Genomic DNA, 11,719 nt, shown 5'->3' with positions numbered 1-11,719 from the left:
CGGCATACATATGTTAGTTATTGCGTTGCTGCCTTATGCTTGGCATGTGCCTATTATCCAGGTCAAACAACTGTGTACTAATTGATATTGCCTGTTGGCATGATGATGTGGTAATATACTTGGTCGCAAGTAAGAAATGGTCATAAACAATTCAAATTAGTTGTTCTTTGATCAAGGTTGACTAGAATGAACAGTCGGTCTCATACCTGCAAACAAGAACAACACTGGAAAAAATACCTAAGTCAACATTCAGACGTGGCCCTATTTTTTCAACCTCCCCTGCTTTCTTCCCATACCTCGGCATTTCGCCGGGCTGCAGAAGCCCTAGATTGGACTTTCAAGGTGACGACGCCTCTCTGTATGTTTCATGGAAAATAACTCCATCCCCTCCTGTCTCTCGGCGATGACATGCTCACCTAGATCCTCCGCCGCCTCCCATCCCTGCCCTCGCTCGCCAAAGCTGCCTTTTCCTGTCCGCGATTGCTAAGCGTCGCCTCTATCGTCGCCAATATAAGTGTACACAACCAAATGCAGTTTAAGTAAATCTGAAACTACTTACTGATGTGGTCATAAACAAAACTTGCGCATGACAAGAGCAAGAAACTAAAACTATACCAGCACTAAAGAACCATCAAACTTAAGCATATTAGCATATGTTCTTACATCAATGCGTTAACCTTTGCATCATTGCCTGACTAGATTCTGAAGTACATATTACAATTAAAACAGTCTGAACCAGCAATAAGGAGGAAGGTTTGACAGCCACACTCGCCGACACAAAGACTAACGACCAAAGACATAACAGTTTAAGAAGACATGGCGAAAAATGCCGAATGAAGTAAAAAAGCATTGCCACCATCTCAGCTGGAAGAAGCAGCGGCAGCAAGAGGCACCATTCTACTAAAGAGTTGCTTTCTTCTTGGCGTCTTCATCTACCATTAGACGGAGGGTTTTTTTCCTTTGTTTATAGTGGTCGCCTATAATGCCAAACAGATCCAGATAATTCCTTCTCAGTGCCTTAGCAATGGATGGCATCGACGCGGAGGAGGCCGCCGACTACCGCCATGTCTGGGACCTAGGTCAACAAGAGTTACAACAAGTTAAAGCGCGACAAGATGAGGTCACTAATGGGCTTCAGAAAGCCAATGAGCATGTTCAACAGCAGCTGTCCGAATCCAAAAGGCGTCATATTGAGGAACTTGAGAAAGCTAATGAGCATAGTAAGAATGTTGAGCATCAGCTCTCGGAATCCAGAAAGCATCAAAACATGACCATTTGCTAAAAGAACGTGATACTGCACTCAAAAGAGGTTGAAAAATTACGCTGAAGAACAAGTACGGCGATGCCATGCCAGTTTTTGCCATCTGAACTAGAATGCACAACAGAAAATTTCAGCGGTTCACTAAAGATCAGAGAATGTGGGTTTGTCTCTGTGTATCGATGTGACCTCCGAAATACAAAAGTTGAGATTAAGGTGATCAGACCTAATGATTTGCAAGGACCTCACAATTTGCACAAGAGGTATGTTGAGCATCAGCTCTCGAAATCCAAAAGGTGTTACATCGAAGAACTTCAGAAAGCAAATTAGCATGGTGATAATGTTCAGCATCAACTCATGGAATCAAAAGAGCGTTCTAACCAGCTTTAGTCCAAACATAACCATTTGCTGAAAGAACGTGATATTGCATTCAAAGAGGTTGAAAAATTACGCCGGAGAACAAGTACGATGATTCACTGCCCGTTTTCGCCATCCGAACTAGAGCGTGCAACAGAAAATTCCAATGGTTCACTCAAAACTAGAGAATGTGGGTTTGTCTCTGTGTATAGATGTGACCTCCAGAATACAAAAGTTGAAATTAAGGCGGCCGACCCAGAATGCGGCAGTTGTCGGTGCTCCTGCCTCACGAGCGAACGAACAAAGCAGGGAAGGTGTCGCGCGGGTGCGATATCCTTGCCGGATTTCTTTGCCATCAATGATCTAAATACCTGCATCGTCACTTGATGAATTCATCGATAATATGCAACATAATATAGTTGAGCAACACGAAGCGAAAAAGTTAGCAAATAGAAGCAACATAAGAAATGACGAAGTTCATCATACCCAAACTAATTAACTAGAGTGATCTACGCTAGTTGAGGAGGATGGTATACATCACAAAGTTTCGTCGTGCATAAATTCAAAGTTTCTTCATAGAGAAAGTGGTGACTAAATGGACACATTGGCATCGTCAATCACTCTAACATGTCGTGCCATCCATCTAAATCAGAGAGGAAGCACCCGAGCTATGTGAAAGGTATTAGGCCGAGACGCTAAGTGGCTACATGTGTTCGGATGTCAACCCACTATACTGGCCCTCCTTCGGAGAACATCCCTATTTTATATTCGACCTCCTTTCATGATGATTAGGGCAAGTTCATGCTGGATGTGATAGAACTCAGCTCGGAGTCAATGATCCAGTATGTTTCCTAGTTTCTTGGACCATTGCAGAATGTTGGCATTGCCGAAAGTAGGTGACATGCGAAGTTTTTGTTGTCGATCCCTTCTGTACTCCAGCATGTGGTGGATGACGTAGAATCCATCACTAGGACTATCATTCGGTTGCTGGATGTAGCAGAAGTCGGTCTTATGGCCGAAACACGGTGCATGATTCTTTGTCTTCTTGACCATGATATCTCCACCCCATGGTCGTAGCTTATGGTAGCACTGTCGAGAACACTCTTTATGTGTGTGTAATCCTTTTTCTTTATGTTCTTTGACGAGTCCAAGTAAAGAGCGTGGGAGAATCGGGTGTAAAGAATGATGAGGACGGCGCGCTCCTCACTGCACAAAATAAGTACACCTCAAATTAGCGATGCACCCCTCAAAGGAATGATTAAAATTTACAAAATTGTATATGTGTCACAAAGGATATCTGTGGATCACTTACATGGGATGATAAGGCAGGAGAATCGTCTCCTTGTCCTTATTGGCGACCATCAAGTCGGTGATGTAGTTCCTCGCATATTCACGATGCTCTGGGCAGACTGTCAAGAAGTCCTCGTGCATAAAGTACGGGCCTACGACTAAGATATAGGATATTTGGTCGCGCCTGATGATGTAGTTCATGTACATGGCATAAAGGCGGCGAGACATAAAATTCAAGTTCGTCATGTGAAACATGTCGAAGAGGTAATCAAATCAAAGGAAGAACTTATCTCGGAGGAATGTCTGGACATACAACCTTTGATGCGACATGTTAACCGCGTAGAGTGGTTATCCTGAATTTTTTGATGCAAAGGCTTTTCTCTCTCGACAGCACATCGTCATGAAGTCTGCTTAGATCATCGTCTATGCCCTCTAGCACTGCCTCAGGTAGGATTGGATCACCGGCGACATGGGATTTTGGCGCACTTTTGATAGGTACATTGTTTGCAACCGAGGCTGCGGAGGCGGCTGGCTGATAGAAGCAGCTCTGGTGCTAGTAGGGCCTTTCTTCGGTCTCTTCCTATGCTTCTTGGGTAGCGGAAGTGGGCCTGACATAACATCCCTGACCACCGCCCCCAATGTTGTCGAGCTTAGCACTGCACAGCCCTCACGTTGTTGATGCTAGGTTGAGGCGGCATGTGGAGGCGTGTCCTGCGAGGTTTGCATGAAGAGTGACTTCTTGCTATCAGCCTTAAGATGTTCCTGCACCGACAAATCAGTCATCAACTCATCATGCTCATAGCCTGAGTCATACTGCTGAGCCACCAATCCTCTGTCGTCATAGCCGGTATTGAGAAAACCGGAGAGGGTCATCATCCTCGTCCATGACATCATCAATTTCTTCTTCGATGGGGGTGATGTCATCAGCCACTAATGGAGCCTCTTCCTCATGTTGTCCGCTATCACCCGATATGGCAGGCGTCGTTAATTGGGTAGGTGGGGTGATCTTCATAACTTGTTGAGGTGTTGTCATTGGTGTACTCCCGGCCTCCTCCACACTTAGGAGACTCTAAGACCACAACAACATCCAACTCTTGCAATCACCAAGCCGCGTTGGGGTCTCACCGTCACGGAGGAGCCAAACTCTCGTGGTTCGCCTTGACACTGGCCAGGGAAACCTTGAAGACGCCATGGGGCAACGGTCGGCTGTGGAATGAGCATTCCTTCAGCTTCACTACCATTGCCTTTCCCACGCCCACCTTCCGGCTATTGATGGTGTACAATATGGTGCACAGGGTCTCGTCGGCCCATGAAGACATGTCTGCAACGTCAGACATCCAAAAGGCAACAGAAACAGAAGATTATATATATGTTGAAGAGGGCCAGTGTGACACGTAGTTACAATGAGGGCGTCGGGCTCAGCCAAAGACAAAGCCCCACCAAGAACGCTAGAGACGGGGGGTGGACTGCTATGAGCAGGTGTAGGAGCATGTGCGGCTACGTGATCAGGTGCTGGCATGACATTCTTCGAGTTGCTCTTGACATAGTTGGGGAAGGGAAAGTCTGCTGCCCCTTTATCTGGATTTTGCTTCGTCCATTCGTTAATAGCCGAAATCAAGCTATCAACCGAAGTTACAAATTCATATCTGGAGGCTGCTAACGCTGCATTGACTGCCTCGCGGACCAACTCAGGTCGTATCGCTTCTTTGGTCCCAACTGTTTTCTTCTCAACCGGAATCGCAACCTTCTTGTTGATGTTCACTTCATTTAACTTCCATCTCTGCCTTCTCTCTTCCACCTCCTCATGGTAGTAATACTTCCATGTGGCGTCGTCTCTGACGGCGTGCACACGTCCATACGACAACTTCTTGTCCACCGGGAATCCTTTCATTATGTTCAAGGACCGGTTGAAAGGGGTGTCCCACTTGGGACTCACCGACGACTCAAACGACGAGTCACTTTCGACTGCAAGCCTGTGTTACTCTTCCTGCAAATGGAACATGGATCATTTACAAATGTGACTAAACATGTAGTCGAATTGATCAGAAGGTAAAATAAGGTGGTAAAATAATAAGTACTAATAGTCTCATGAACTCCCTCGTGGGCGCATCCATTTCAAAAACCTTATTTACCGGGTCACAAGTGTACCTGGCCATGATGAAGTCATGCTCATGCGGGACGGTGAACACCGCCAAGGGGTCTAGGAGCCGCAAACTTTCATGTTCCGCGTCCTCCTTGGGCCATATGTGCCTCTTGCCCAAGTAACCATGCTTTTGAGGCGGTGGTCCCCCGTGTTCCTTATTCGAAGCTCATTCATGTGCTCCGACTTTTCCTTGACAACTTTGGCAGTGCAAGTCGCCTTGAATATTTCAAATTGCTCTTCCGAAATTGTCTTATTTTCCTTAACAATCTTGGTCTAGGGTACTTTTTTGGCGATCGCTCGTTTCACCCTTACTTTCTAGGCGGACAACACGTTAAACTTGCCCATGGCTCTGTTGTTTATCTTCTTCGTGGATTTGTCTAGCCACGATGCTTTTGTATCATCCCGGTCGGGGAACAGGAATCGCTGGTGCAACTTCGTCAGGAGGAAGTGCTCCATATTTGGTATCTTCCTTAAGGAATCATCGTTAATGCTGTCGGTTTCCCGTAGGATGGATTCTATTTGATTGCCATAGCATTTGCGCGCTTTCTCAGGCTCTGATGGCTCTACCACGTCTAGGTGTTGCAGCACTACTAAGTTTGCTCTGTCAAAGTCGTTGCATCGACCCTTGTGGTCCACATGCAATTCCCTCCGCCCGTACGTGTGACCTTCTCCTCCGAGACTCCCAAGGTGCTTGTTGACGGGCAAACCAACAACATGGTTTTCGACACCTAGATAATTCTCGCAAAAGGAGATGCACTTTTGGGTCAGATAGCCCTGGACGATGCTTCCATCTGAACGAGACATGTTACGAACGAATCCTTTGATGACCCCATTCATCCTCTCGAATGTCATCATCCTGTGAAGGAATGGCGGCCTTAGGTTGATGATGTCGTCCACAACATGGGCACATGGATGCACAAGACGTCAGAGAACACGGGCGGGAAGTAAATCTCAAGATCATTTAGACAACGGTCTCTTCCTATAGCCTTCAGAGCTGCTTCACACTGATCGACTTTCAAGAGATAACTTCGAAAAAGTTACAGAGACCAGTAAGCGTCTCACGAACGTGCTTCTCTAGTATCCCTCTAAGGGAACCGGAAGGATCTGCATCATCATCACATGACAGTCATGATACTTCATCCTGCTGAACCTTTTCTTCTTGGTGTCTAGAAATCTACTTATCTTCCCACAGTAACCGAAACTAGCTTTGATTCCGGTAAGACACTTGAAGAATTGATCGATCTCCTTCGGACTTTAGGTGAAGAAAGAAGGGGGGCAATAATTCTCCTCCTTCTTGTTGACTTTTTTGCCCGTGTCCCCCATCTCCGTCTCCGTCTCCTCCGACTTTTTACAGGGTAGCATGTGAAGATCTACCATGATGTCAAATCTACCAAGTCTCTTCTTGGTCTTCTCCGGCATGTTCGTCAGTGTTGGAAGCAAGATCTCTAGGACATTATTCATGATATGCATTTGAACAAGATAATGAGGCATGTCGAGTTTGGGCCAATACTCCAAGTCCCAGAAAACAAACCTCGTTTTCTATACCTTCAGCAGTGGCTCTGGCACCTTTTTCATTATTCCCGTCGTGGGGCATTGTTCCTAGTTTTTCAACAACGACTCACCGATTTCGGTGTCGCTCCTCTTACGTGTAGGTCCTAGATGGTCAACCTCACCATTGAATAGATCTCCATGGTTTCTCCACGGGTCATCCTTCTCGAGCCATCTTCGATGCCCCATGTACACGATTTTTCTAGACCCGCCATCTTTCGTTAGCGGTTGAGACATTGTATCATCCATGCACCTGGTGCATCTGCAATATCCGTGGCACACCTGGACTATGACATATCCGTAACCGATATAGTTGTGCACCGTCATCATCAACGCGACTCCCATATAGAAATATTCACTGTTGCTAGCGTCCCACGTCATGGTCGGTGTTTTCCATAATGTGTCTAACTCCTCTTTCAGTAGCCCCAGATACATATTAATATTATTTCCCGGTTGTTTTGGCCCTTGAATCAACATGCTCATGTGTATGTACTTTGACTTCATGCACAACCAGTGGGGGAGGTTGTACATCCATACAAACATGAGCCATGTGCTATGGTTGGTCTTCTGGTTGCCAAATAGATTCATGTCATCGTTACTCGTGCCAAGCACGATGTTCCTTGCATCATATTTGAAATACCATTATTCGGTGTTGAATGCTCTCCACTGGCTAGCATCTGCGAGGTGTCTCAGCTTCGGATCATCTCCGTTGTCGGGCTTCACCCTCTCCGCGTGCCAGCGCATGAGCTTTGCTCACTTAGGATTAATGAAATAACGCTGTAGACGGGGAGTGATCGATAAGTACCTTACAACTATCTGAGAAGATTTCTTTTCGGCCTTCTTGTATCGAGAAGCATTGCACACCGGACAGCTGGTTTTTCCGTGTGCTCCTTTTGATAAATGATGCAATCATTGATGCATGCATGGTATCTAATGTGCGGCGGATCAAGAGAGCACACGACCTTCTTAGCCTCAACGACACTAGTAGGACACAGGTTCCCACCGGGAAGAACTTTATTGTGTAGATACTTCAAATGCTCATCGAGGCTTGCGTTTGTCCATTCTTTTTTTACCTTCGTCTTTAACAGTTCAAGCGCGAAACTCAAGCGGGTCAGTCGAGATCGCAACCGTCATACAATGGAGTCTTTGAGTCTACCTCTAGTTGCGCCAGCTTGGCCTCCTCTCTATAAGCAACTCTGTCGCTAGTCCTATTCTTGCGAAGCAGGTCTCGAACATGAGGGTTCTGCACGACTGAACTTAGTAGCAACAAAGACTGCAGCGTGTCTGCTTCTTCTCTGTCGTGTCCGACCTCTTCTCTGCCACCATGTCCGGCGCCCTCATCTTCAGGTCCATCATCGTCATCTCTTCGTCTAGCCCCATGTTGTTATTGCCTGCCATGTGGACGTCCCCATCATCATCTTCACTTATCCACCGAGCATATCCATTCATGAAACCATGCATGAGCAGATGCACCTTCAAACCGCCACTCTCAAAGGGGTCCAACATGATGATGCCTTTACATCTTCTACACGGACATAAAATCCCAATCCGGTTATTTGCATACATGCCGTGCACCGTGGATCGCAACCATCTTTCCAACACCCTTCCACTGACCTTCCCTAAAAATAGGGCATATAGAGTTTGCCCGAAATTCGCCAAAACAGAAATAAATCGACATTTCAGAAAACATAAGCAAATCATGTCACGCATAATTCGACAAATACACATAGGCGGCAAGTCATGCCACACGCACAATTGCCATCATAACGCAAACACACATATTTCCATTCTTGCAAAGCACAACTTTTTACTCACCTATCCCGAGAGGGAGAGAGAGAGAGAGAGAGATCGAGCACACGATAGATGAGGCCGGTGTCGCTACCTATATATAGGGATCATCGAAAGTGGACAAAGATGGCTTACTTCTAAAATGGGTAGATCTAGTTGGGAGGAGATGCTCTACCTAAATAATGGGGAGGGAGAGAGAGCTAGCTAGTGAGACAAATATAGGAGTGGGGAAAGGGAAGGAGGGAGAGACAAATAAAGTGAGGAAGAGAGGAAGAGGCCATCAACAGAGGAGATGGTGGAGGGGGCATTAATGAGAGAAGAGAGGTATGAGAAGGAAGATAAAAAATTAAATGAACCAAGTGAGGGAGGTAGATGAGGGAGAGGGGAAATGGGGAGGGGAGGGTGGGAAAAGGTGACAGCTACGCCTAGCAGCGCGAGTTAGGTGCCAGTGCTACTGCTAAAGGACATAGCAATAGTGCCATGTCGGGGGCCACCGCTGCTGTTAAGTGGCCCCACCTGCTAGCATTGTGCACACATAATGGTAGCGGTGTGCCCTGGACACACGCTACTGTTATAATATTAGTAGTAGCGCTGCTTTTTGTCAAACGTGTTACTACGAGTAGCCCTGATGGGTGAGGAGGGGACAGCTTAGAAGTAGCACTGGGTGGCACGCTAGCGCTACTACTACAGACTTACCTGTAGCGCTGGTTCAGGCCCGACGTGTGATAGTCAGGCTTATTAGGGATGATAGACTACTCATATCAATAGTGAATTCCTTCTTTTCCGGGAGCCCATTCGGACATAACTCCAAAGTTAAGCGTGCTCAGCTTGGAGTAGTTTCAGGATAGGTGACCGACCGGAAAGTTGCTCTCAGCTGCCCACGAGTGAGGACAAAGTGCGCAGAAAAGACTAGTATTGATCTTTGAGGCCAGTCTAGATCCCGCCAGGAGTAACGACCACCAGCGGGTGTGTCCGGGGCGCTACAAGTTGGTATCAGAGCCGACCCTCGCGGTTACACGGATGTTTGCGAACAAGTGCACGGCCATGTTATGCATGACATTTGTCACCCGTCATGGCACACGGCATGGCACATGTGCCGGACTGGAAGCACAGACATATGTGCCAAGAGGGAACGTTCCTCTGGCCCGACGAGGACATCAGTTCCTTTGAGTGGGGGTGTATGTGATAGTCAGGCTTATTAGGGATGATAGACTACTCATATCAATAAGGAATTCCTTCTTTTCCGGGAGCCCATTCAGACAGAATCCAAAGTTAAGCGTGCTCAGCTTGGAGTAGTTTCAGGATGGGTGACCAACTGGGAAGTTGCTCCCGGGTGCGCACGAGTGAGGGCAAAGTGCGCAGAAAAGACTAGTATTGATTTGTGGGACCAGTTTAGATCCCGCCAGGAGTAATGACCACCGGCATGTGTGTCCGGGGCGTTACACGACGCTACTGCTACCATTATCCCACGCTTCTATAAGGTTTCTCCTAGTAGTGATATATATCACTTCGTTCTATCCCCAAAGACTTGCAATTCTTATGTCTTGGATTTGAATCAAAAGATCAAGAAAGACTGCACCAAATTGAAGTTGGTTTTGGATGAAGGTCTCTTAGAGTTTGAGACCAGGGTAGCAGGAGCGATAAACCCATATTTCAAAAAGAAAAAACATCTTGGTCTTGGTATGCTTCGCCCACAATACAATCTTTTGTTGTGTGCAACAACAAACCGAGAGAGGTTTTTTGTCTGTCTACTATGTCATGAACCATATAGTTGATTACACGCGGAAGCATACATCCTTCACAAGAAAGGGCGATGTCACCAATGGGGCAGGGGGTAAACCCTTGCTATTATTACACTAGTTGATAGTCGAGTAGAGTTTAGATGGACCCAGAGCACCCTTGCGACCATCATCAACAACACTATCATCAGCAACGCTGAGATGTACTATGAACCCCTTGACTAGCAATGGTATCGACAGAACCGACAACATAGCGACTAGCTTGACTCGACGACGTACATGAAATGAAGGACACTAACCATTTACTCATGTTATTTTCTAGAAAAACAATGGTCTTTTCTAGAAAACAAAGGTCTTTTCTAGAACAACAATGTTCGTGTTGGAAACCTTGGTCTAAACTAGACTTGGTAGACTTACCATACCTTTTGTGTCAGTCAGAACTTAATAAATTCCATAAATCATGATGACTCTAGCACGATAGCAAAATGAGCCCTTTGGCTCACAGATAACGCCATGGTAGAAAACTATCCCTTTGTTCCTTAAATGTTGGCATCATTTGCTATGTAATCTTCTTATATAGGTTCATGTGTTATGTTAATTTGGTGTCTATGCATGCTCACATTATTCTTTTTAGATTCATCGACTCCAACTTCAACAGTTCCGGGTCTTTGCCCCATGATCGAGCTACCACTATGAAATGCCCAGTCCTTTTATGAATTTGGGATGTGAAATGCATATGCTTGTAACTCAATGACTTAAATGTATTGTGTGAATTGAACATGTAGATGCATATGTTGCAACTTGGATTCATGTAAATGTGTTACATGATAACCTTCATTATTTAATTGCATAATAATTTTCATATTTCTATACTTATGAATTGTGCAAATGCTGCCAAGGCAGCAAAAAATGTTGTCGTGCCAGTATTTTCTTTGCCCCGCAAAACAAACTAGCAGCGTGTTCTCAAGGATGCATGCTACCTACGAGTTAATAGACTAGCAGCATGTGAGCTGCGGGCACGCTACATGTTTTCCCTTCCACCGGCCGCGTTTGCGTTGACCACGTGTCACTAGTGTCAGATAGCCTAGCAGCATGAACGTGGTACAAACACCACTAGCTAGTAACATAATAGTCAGATGCGCAATGCACTATGCTAGTGGTAACATATTAGCCGTGTGCAAGCCACACACTGCTAATAGTACCTTAGCACCCGTGTCGTACTGGCGGCATGGCACCTGAATGTGGCTAGTGCGCCGTGTTGCACACAGCTAATATGGGGGTTCTGTACTAGTGATAGGGGCCGACGACCGCGCGCTCTTGCTTGTCAATGCATGTCAAGTTGTTGTTGCTGACCATCTAAGAGGTGGAGTAACTGATTAGAGAGTGTTTTGTTTGGCTAGCCCAATGTTGAATCCTTCTATTAACATGTTCTAAGTTGTACGTTAGCTTCACTCTTCCGATTTCCTCATGGCCTAGCTTGGGAGTGTTAAGAAAAGGAACATTGGGTTGGTCGGTGCATGTGTCGAGAGAGAAGGGTGCTTCATGCTCCTTGGTATTTGCTCTGGCTTGGGATGGCATGGGAAGCTGCATGCACCT

The sequence above is a fragment of the Triticum urartu genome, chromosome 7 (assembly GCF_003073215.2).
Source record: "Triticum urartu cultivar G1812 chromosome 7, Tu2.1, whole genome shotgun sequence".
In the NCBI taxonomy this organism is placed as follows: Eukaryota; Viridiplantae; Streptophyta; class Magnoliopsida; order Poales; family Poaceae; genus Triticum; species Triticum urartu.
Note: the sequence above shows the minus strand (reverse complement) of the source record.